The sequence below is a fragment of the Suncus etruscus genome, chromosome 9 (assembly GCF_024139225.1).
Source record: "Suncus etruscus isolate mSunEtr1 chromosome 9, mSunEtr1.pri.cur, whole genome shotgun sequence".
Classification (NCBI taxonomy): Eukaryota; Metazoa; Chordata; class Mammalia; order Eulipotyphla; family Soricidae; genus Suncus; species Suncus etruscus.
In genome coordinates this window covers 99,600,025-99,609,187 of record NC_064856.1, presented here as the reverse complement: position 1 = coordinate 99,609,187, position 9,163 = coordinate 99,600,025, and the positions used below count along the sequence as shown (strand labels likewise).

At 38.0% G+C, this 9,163-nt stretch overlaps 1 non-coding gene across 1 annotated transcript; it reads right to left on the bottom strand.

Moving 5' to 3' along the window:
• Positions 1 to 2,258: 2,258 nt before the first annotated feature.
• LOC126019390 (small nucleolar RNA SNORA51) lies at positions 2,259 to 2,391 on the bottom strand. The gene has a single exon (XR_007499112.1). It is a non-coding gene; the product is annotated as a small nucleolar RNA SNORA51 (small nucleolar RNA).
• Positions 2,392 to 9,163: the final 6,772 nt, after the last annotated feature.

The window sequence follows — 9,163 nt, the reverse complement described above, 5'->3', positions numbered from 1 at the left end:
ATAGATATCATAGCTCATTTATGCTGGGATGTTACCTTGGGGATAGGGGTGCCAGCACTAAAAAGGTGGAAGGCATTCAGATTGTGGTGTGTCAGCCTTTGGGATTCTCTGTGACTGTTGACAAGGGCAATAGGACAACTGGCTGGGTGAGAATCATAACATGCAGGGTTGCAATGATTTTGTGTGCAACTAATAGTCCTAGGATTATTGAAGCTGGGTCTAAGTCTAGAGGTTACATTTGGAGAACCTAGGGGACCTTCCTCATTCCATTTCCCTCTTACTGAGAACTCAGCAGGAAGATTCACCTGGGCTCTGAACCCAGTCAGCAACTGCTGACATATGTCGATTTTCTTCTCATGGTTTAGCACCTGGATGACTGGAAGCAGGTATGTTCCTTTTCCAGCAGATCATCATATCTTTGGCTCCTTCAATAATCATAGTCCATTCAAGAAAACATGATGTCACCCCTAAACATACCCTGCGCTGGAATCTCTGTCTTCATGATTTCCATTCTCCTACCATTGGGTTCAGAGCAGAAGAAAGTCTGGGAGAGCTGTGTGTACAGTTTCTAGCACTGGTTTTAGGAAACTCTCCTGCCCCCTGACCCTAGAAGATCTCAGCCTTTGGTCTCCTTTTTTTGAGGGGTACCAGGAAAAACAGATCTAGAAACCTGGAGCATCCATGCTAGGAGTTTGTAATGTAATTTGACATCTTAAGGTGCCTGGAAGAGCACACATAATACCCTAAGTATGGCAGAACCCAGTCTCTGAATCTGTGGAAACTGTTCTTAAAGAAATATTATAAAATGAGAGCACGAATGGAATAGCCACCTTAAGAAATACTTCTCCGCAACTTTTTTCTTAGTACTGGATTATTTATCACTACAAAGTTTCTGACTACAATATAAGCCACCTCCAGGGCCCCACTCATGACAATAATGATGCATACCATATTCACAATATGCAGGATGTTTCTGCTCAGACAAGTTTCCTCAAGCAAGAGTAGGAAGTAAAGGGCAGATTTCAGTTCTGAAATTTGGGTTTCAGTTATAATAAAAGAGTAAACCTCTTCACCAATGCAACATTCCCACCACCAGTTCCCCATCTCTCTCCTCTTCAACCCCCTGCCTATATTTGAGACAGAGAAGAGAGGAAGTTAACTGAGAAAGATGATATAAGAAGGAAACTAACATGTAGAATAGTATATAGTGAAGAAAATTTAAAGAGCAGTATGAAGTGGAGAAGTAGTATATTTCCTCTACTAAGTTCCCTCTGGTCTAACCAGAGCTCTCTAAAATAATTCTCCATTTTTCTTAATCAACATATCCATATAAGGTTCCTTTTGATCCAAATTTATCATTTCAGGTATCCTCCTTCCTCTGTCTCATCTTGCTCCTCGTTGTCCATCCTCCCACTCTCCATCTGTTTCCCCTCACTGTCTTCAAACCAACACTTGTCATCTAATTCTCCATGCTCCTTTATTTCAATTCTTTTCCACCATTATTTCTGTTGGGGGCTGCTTGAACCCTGAGCATAACCGGAACCACTGAAATTTTAGACTCTACATACAACCAGTGGCACCCATGCCCTGAGGACAAAGGAAATAGCTAAACTCTAAAGTAAATTCAAAGCAGCCATCCACCCAGCCAGAGAGAAGGTTACACAAATAGAACAACTTGCCTTTGTGTTAGCAAAAGATTAATGTGTTTACAGCTGATGTTTTATTTATGCTTGCTGAGTAAAGTTTGTAGATCCTGTTTGGTTTTACATGTTTGTTTTACATGACTCGTGCCTTCAGTACAAACAAGATGTTTTACATGTGCTCAGGTCTACCTCTTTACCCTTCCTTATTTCCTGCCCCCAGCTTATGCTAATAAGTGCTTGCAAACTGTAATTGGTGGAAAGTTGTAACACCCCCCCCATGATGTATTTTGCCTTTAAATACCAGTCTCCCCAAGCAATAAATCCTTTTGAACAGCATGAGTTGTCTTAAGCTCTCTCTTTACTAACCTCTCAAGTTTACTTCACAGATCGGCTCTGCTCTGGAGAACCCACAAATTACTAGCGACCTTCATTCCCACACCCCCGCGGGTTGGGGGTCACCCATAGGGGGTCGCATATTTCCTATCTTTTTTTTCTATTTCATTTTTCTCTATATTTTAATACCACTTTCTATTCTCCTCCACTAAAATATTATCTTTTAAAATTAACATCCTCTATAATTTATTTTATGCTAAGAAAATTCAATTTAACTTTTTTTTTTGTGCCTCCATTCACAGTACAGACCAGTCAAAGCGCCTGGGTTGAGGTGTATATGGGGAGCATTTACTGTACCTCCTCTTTCTATACAGTCAGTGTAAAGAACACAGCCTGTGATAAGCTTTGGGAGGCCTTTATCTTTTCTTTTCTTTTCTTTTCTTTCTTCTTGATTTTATATACATAAAATATACATATGTATGTACATATACATTTGATATACATAAAAAGTGTTATATATACATAAAAAAATCTCTTCACCAGTGCAACATAACCATCACCAATATCCCAAGTGTCCTTCCTCCCCACCCCATACCAGCCTGTACTGTAGAATGCCTGTCTAGAGGAATTTAATTTATAAAATCAAATTTTGATCTGATTTATTCATTTTTCTTATAATCACTCTTCAAAGATTATAAGAAAGGCTATCCCCTTTCCATATATTAAAAATTATCACAGCAAATTACACAATTACAAAGCTATTTATTATTAAGATTCAGACATACATTGTTCCAATACCAACTCATTCACCAGTGCTCACTTACTTTTAGCAACATTTTCCTCCTATGCCCCAGCTTCCCTTGAGAGCAGGCACTTTTACCCTGGAACATTGTCCTAGTGTTTTTTCCTCTCATAAATCCCCTGCCCCTGAATTGTAAATTTTTCTACAGGAAAGGCTATATTTTATAAATTTAATTTTGAAATTGTTTTCTCTCACATCTTATTCTCCAGTAAAATGTTATCTAGAATTAATAGCACATTCTATTTGACTTTAAAGTAAATGTTATTAGAATTCTGTTTATTGTATTTTATATAAGAAGTCAATTCAACCTTAAATAATAACGGAAATTCTCAGAATTCCTGAGTGCAATTGATCTTGCTTGCACAGATATAAAAGACTCAATATAGCAAAGAAGGAAATGCAAATGATATCTGTAGTAATCACCTGTAAGAAAAGGTTGGACAATTTCACTATTAAATTAAACAAACCATATGATATTACCAAGTTTTCACTATTTTTTGTTTTGAAAGTGTCTATTTTTATATTTAAAATATTTTAAATGTTTTAATATTTAAAAAAGTAAAGTATTGTTAGGGCCCACGTGTGAGAGCCCAAACCCTGAGGTGCTGCACGACAAAGAGGCTGAGGCAGTGGTCCAAGACAGCAAGGCTTTAACCCAGACTACCTGGGTTTGAGCAAAAAAAGAGCCATCTCGAACCCAGAGTTCAGGGCAGAGCCGGCCTTTATACTTTCCAGATCATTCCATTACATCTTACCAGTTACACAAAACTTGATAAATTTTAATTTACTTTATACAGTCCCTTTTCCTGGCATCCAGTGAAGTTTTGCCAGAGATTGATAGATAGCCCAGTTGTTAGGGCCTCAAGACGGGTAGAGGTTGAGGACCCTGCAAACTGCAAGGGTCCTCAGGCCTAGAGGTGCCTGGGGTGGAAAATACTAGAAAGCAGATAGGGATGGAAAATTTCTCTTAACCCTTTCAGTATCATTTCATTTTATTTTTGGTAACTCAATGCATTTTTTAATTTTCCATTTTTAATATCTTCATTTAAACATCATGGTTACAAATATGCTTGTATTGGGTTTTAGTCATAAAAATGTACAGGCCCCTTCACCAGCACTGTCTTCCTGAACCATGCCCCCTATCTTCTTCCTCCCACACCTCCTCCTATCTTCAGATAGGCATTTGTTTACTTATCAACAAATCTGTCCTGATAATGCTGCCACATCTTGAGACAAACTAAGCATATGAATTGAGTGACCAAGATCCCATTTTAATAAACTTTAATGCAAATTTTGCTTCATTTCCTAGATCATTTAAATCAGTTTTACTAATGTGATATATACCTTAAGTAATAATGATGATAAGCTAAAATTAGGGAATACTTAGGAAATAAAAGAGAACTCCTTGATACTATTTTTATTTAGTGTAATGAATCTCAAAGAAAATTATGAGTTAGTACCTTTTGCTTTGAGGGAAATTTTTAACTTTATTACTCTGTATTAGAATATACCCTAATTATTTCTTATTTGTATCTCTGGAGAAATAAACAGTGATTGCTACTACTAAATAAACCATTGTATTTTTCATTGTCTATATAAAAATGCACTCATACATTTCAGAAAATTAAAAAAATACAATTGTTTTTTTCAAACAAAGGTTTGATGTATCATGATTTACCATAGTACTTATATTGATGTTTTAATCTTTTTTTTTTTTAATGCATAATTTTTTTTTTATTTAAACACCTTGATTACATACATGATTGTGTTTGGGTTTCAGTCATAAAAGGAACACCACCCATCACCAGTGCAACATTCCCATCACCCAAGTCACAAATCTCCCTCCTCCCCACCCAACCCCCGCCTGTACCCTAAACAGGCTCTACATTTCCCTCATACATTCTCAATATTAGGACAGTTCAAAATGTAGTTATTTCTCTAACTAAACTCATCACTCTTTGTGGTGAGCTTCCTGAGGTGAGCTGGAACTTCCAGCTCTTTTCTCTTTTGTGTCTGAAAATTATTATTACCAGGGTGTCTTTCATTTTTCTTAAAACCCATAGATGAGTGAGACCATTCTGCGTTTTTCTCTCTCTCTCTGACTTATTTCACTCAGCATAATAGATTCCATGTACATCCATGTATAGGAAAATTTCATGACTTCATCTCTCCTGACAGCTGCATAATATTCCATTGTGTATATGTACCACAGTTTCTTTAGCCATTCGTCTGTTGAAGGGCATCTTGGTTGTTTCCAGAGTCTTGCTATGGTAAATAGAGCTGCAATGAATATAGGTGTAAGGAAGGGGTTTTTGTATTGCATTTTTGTGTTCCTAGGGTATATTCCTAGGAGTGGTATAGCTGGATCGTATGGGAGCTCGATTTCCAGTTTTTGGAGGAATCTCCATATCGCTTTCCATAAAGGTTGAACTAGACAGCATTCCCACCAGCAGTGGATAAGAGTTCCTTTCTCTCCACATCCCCGCCAACACTGTTTATTCTCATTCTTTGTGATGTGTGCCATTCTCTGGGGTGTGAGGTGGTATCTCATCGTTGTTTTGATTTGCATCTCCCTGATGATTAGTGATGTGGAACATTTTTTCATGTGTCTTTTGGCCATGCGTATTTCTTCTTTGTCAAAGTGTCTGTTCATTTCTTCTCCCCATTTTTTGATGGGGTTAGATGTTTTTTTCTTGTAAAGTTCTGTCAGTGCCTTGTATATTTTGGAGATTAGCCCCTTATCTGATGGGTATTGGGTGAATAGTTTCTCCCACTCAGTGGGTGGCTCTTGTATCCTGGGCACTATTTCCTTTGAGGTGCAGAAGCTTCTCAGCTTAATATATTCCCATCTGTTAATCTCTGCTTTCACTTGCTTGGAGAGTGCAGTTTCCTCCTTGAAGATGCCTGTAATGTCCTGTAGTGTTTTGCCTATGTGCTGTTCTATATATCTTATGGTTTTGGGGCTGATATCGAGGTCTTTAATCCATTTGGATTTTACCTTTGTACATGATGTTAGCTGGGGGTCTAAGTTTAATTTTTTGCAAGTGGCTATCCAATTGTGCCAACACCACTTGTTGAAGAGGCTTTCCCTGCTCCATTTAGGATTTCCTGCTCCTTTATCAAAAATTAGATGGTTGTATCTCTGGGGAACATTTTCTGAGTATTCAAGCCTATTCCACTGATCTGAGGACCTATCTTTATTCCAATACCATGCTGTTTTGATAACTGTTGCTTTGTAGTACAATTTAAAGTTGGGAAAAGTAATTCCTCCCATATTCTTTTTCCCAATGATTGCTTTAGCTATTCGAGGGTGTTTATTGTTCCAAATGAATTTCAAAAGTGTCTGATCCACTTCTTTGAAGAATGTCATGGGTATCTTTAGAGGGATGGCATTAAATCTGTATAATGCCTTGGGGAGTATTGACATTTTGATGATGTTAATCCTGCCAATCCATGAGCAGGGTATGTGTTTCCATTTCCGTGTGTCCTCTCTTATTTCTTGGAGCAGAGTTTTATAGTTTTCTTTGTATAGGTCCTTCACATATTTAGTCAAGTTGATTCCAAGATATTTGAGTTTGTGTGGTACTATTGTGAATGGGGTTGTTTTCTTAATGTCCATTTCATCCTTATTACTATTGGTATATAGAAAGGCCATTGATTTTTGTGTGTTAATTTTGTAGCCTGCCACCTTGCTATATGATTCTATTGTTTCTAGAAGCTTTTTGATAGAGTCTTTAGGGTTTTCTAAGTAGAGTATCATGTCATCTGCAAACAGTGAGAGCTTGACTTCTTCCTTTCCTATCTGGATTCCCTTGATATCCTTTTCTTGCCTAATCGCTATAGCAAGTACTTCCAGTGCTATGTTGAATAGGAGTGGTGAGAGAGGACAGCCTTGTCTTGTGCCAGAATTTAGAGGGAAGGCTTTCAGTTTTTCTCCATTGAGGATAATATTTGCCACTGGCTTGTGGTAGATGGCCTTCACTATATTGAGAAAGGTTCCCTCCATTCCCATCTTGCTGAGAGTTTTGATCAAGAATGGGTGTTGGACCTTATCAAATGCTTTCTCTGCATCTATTGATATGATCATGTGGTTTTTATTTTTCTTGTTATTGATGTTGTGTATTATGTTGATAGATTTACGGATGTTAAACCAGCCTTGCATTCCTGGGATGAAACCTACTTGATCGTAGTGGATGATCTTCTTAACGAGGCATTGAATCCTATTTGCCAGGATTTTGTTGAGGATCTTTGCATCTGCATTCATCAGTGATATTGGTCTGTAATTTTCTTTTTTGGTAGCGTCTCTGTCTGGTTTAGGTATCAAGGTGATGTTGGCTTCATAAAAGCTATTTGGAAGTGTTTCTGTTTGTTCAATTTCATGAAAGAGTCTTGCCAAGATTGGCAGTAGTTCCTCTTGGAAAGTTTGATAGAATTCATTAGTGAATCCATCTGGACCTGGGCTTTTGTTTTTCGGCAGACATTTGATTACTGTTTTAATTTCATCAATGGTGATGGGGGTGTTTAGATATGCTACATCCTCTTCCTTCAACCGTGGAAGATTATAAGAGTCCAAGAATTTATCCATTTCTTCCAGGTTCTCATTTTTAGTGGCGTAGAGTTTTTCAAAGTAGTTTCTGATTACCCTTTGAATCTCTGTCATATCAGTAGTGATCTCTCCTTTTTCATTCCTGATACGAGTTATCAAGTTTCTCTCTCTCTCTTTCTTTGTTAGGTTTGCCAGTGGTCTATCAATCTTGTTTATTTTTTCAAAGAACCAACTTCTGCTTTCGTTGATCTTTCGAATTGTTTTTTGAGTTTCCACTTCGTTGATTTCTGCTCTCAACTTTGTTATTTCCTTCTGTCTTCCTATTCTTGGGTCCTTTTGTTGAGCATTTTCTAGTTCTATTAGCTGTGTCATTAAGCTACTCAGGTAAGCTCCTTCTTCCTTCCTGATGTGTGCTTGCAAAGCTATAAATTTTCCTCTCAGTACTGCTTTTGCTGTGTCCCATAAGTTCTGAGAGTTTGTGTCTTTATTGTCATTTGTTTCCAGGAACCTTTTTATTTCCTCCTTGATTTCATCTCGGACCCACTGGTTATTGAGCATGAGGCTGTTTAACTTCCAGGTGTTAAAGTGTTTCTTCTGAGTCCCTTTGGAGTTCACAAATAATTTCAGAGCCTTGTGGTCAGCGAAGGTAGTCTGCAAAATTTCTATCCTCTTGATCTTATGGAGGTATGTTTTATGTGCCAGCATGTAGTCTATCCTGGAGAATGTCCCATGTACATTGGAGAAGAATGTGTATCCAGGTTTCTGGGGATGGAGTGTCCTATATATATCCACTAGGCCTCTTTCTTCCATTTCTCTCCTCAGGTCTAGTATATTCTTGTTGGGTTTCAGTCTGGTTGACCTGTCCAGTGTTGACAAAGCCGTGTTAAGGTCCCCCACAATTATTGTGTTGTTGTTGATATTTTTTTTCAGATTTGTCAACAGTTGTATTAAATATTTTGCTGGCCCCTCATTCGGTGCATATATGTTTAGGAGAGTGAATTCTTCCTGCTCTACGTACCCCTTGATTAATATAAAATGTCCGTCTTTGTCCCTTACAACCTTCCTGAGTATAAAGTTTGCATTATCTGATATTAGTATGGCCACTCCAGCTTTTTTATGGGTGTTGTTTGCTTGGATAACTTTTCTCCAGCCTTTTATTTTGAGTCTATGTTTGTTCTGACTATTCAGGTGCGTTTCTTGTAGGCAGCAGAAGGTTGGATTGAGTTTTTTGATCCATTTAGCCACTCTGTGTCTCTTAACTGGTGCATTTAGTCCATTGACGTTGAGAGAAAGAATTGTCCTGGGATTTAACGCCATCTTTATTTCAAAATTTGGTGTGTCTTTTGGGTAGTCTTGTCTTAGATTAGGTCTTTCAGTTTTTCTCTTAAGACTGGTTTTGTGTCTGTGAAGTTTCTGAGCTGTTTTTTGTCTGTGAAACCATGTATTCTTCCATCAAACCGGAAAGTGAGTTTTGCTGGGTATAGTATTCTGGGTGAAGCATTCATTTCATTCAGTCTTGTCACAATATCCCACCACTGCTTTCTGGCATTGAGTGTTTCTGGTGACAGGTCTGCTGTAAATCTCAGGGAAGCTTGCTTGTACGTGATTTCCCCTTTTGATCTTGCTGTTTTCAGAATTCTGTCTCTATCTGTGGGATTTGTCATTGTGACTAGGATGTGTCTTGGGGTAGTTTTTCTGGGGTCTCTTTTGGTTGGTACTCTTCGGGCATGCAGGATTTGATCACATATATTCTTTAGCTCTGGAAGTTTCTCTTTAATGATGTTCTTGACCATTGATTCTTCCTGGAAATTTTCTTCCTGGGTCTCTGGGACTCCAATG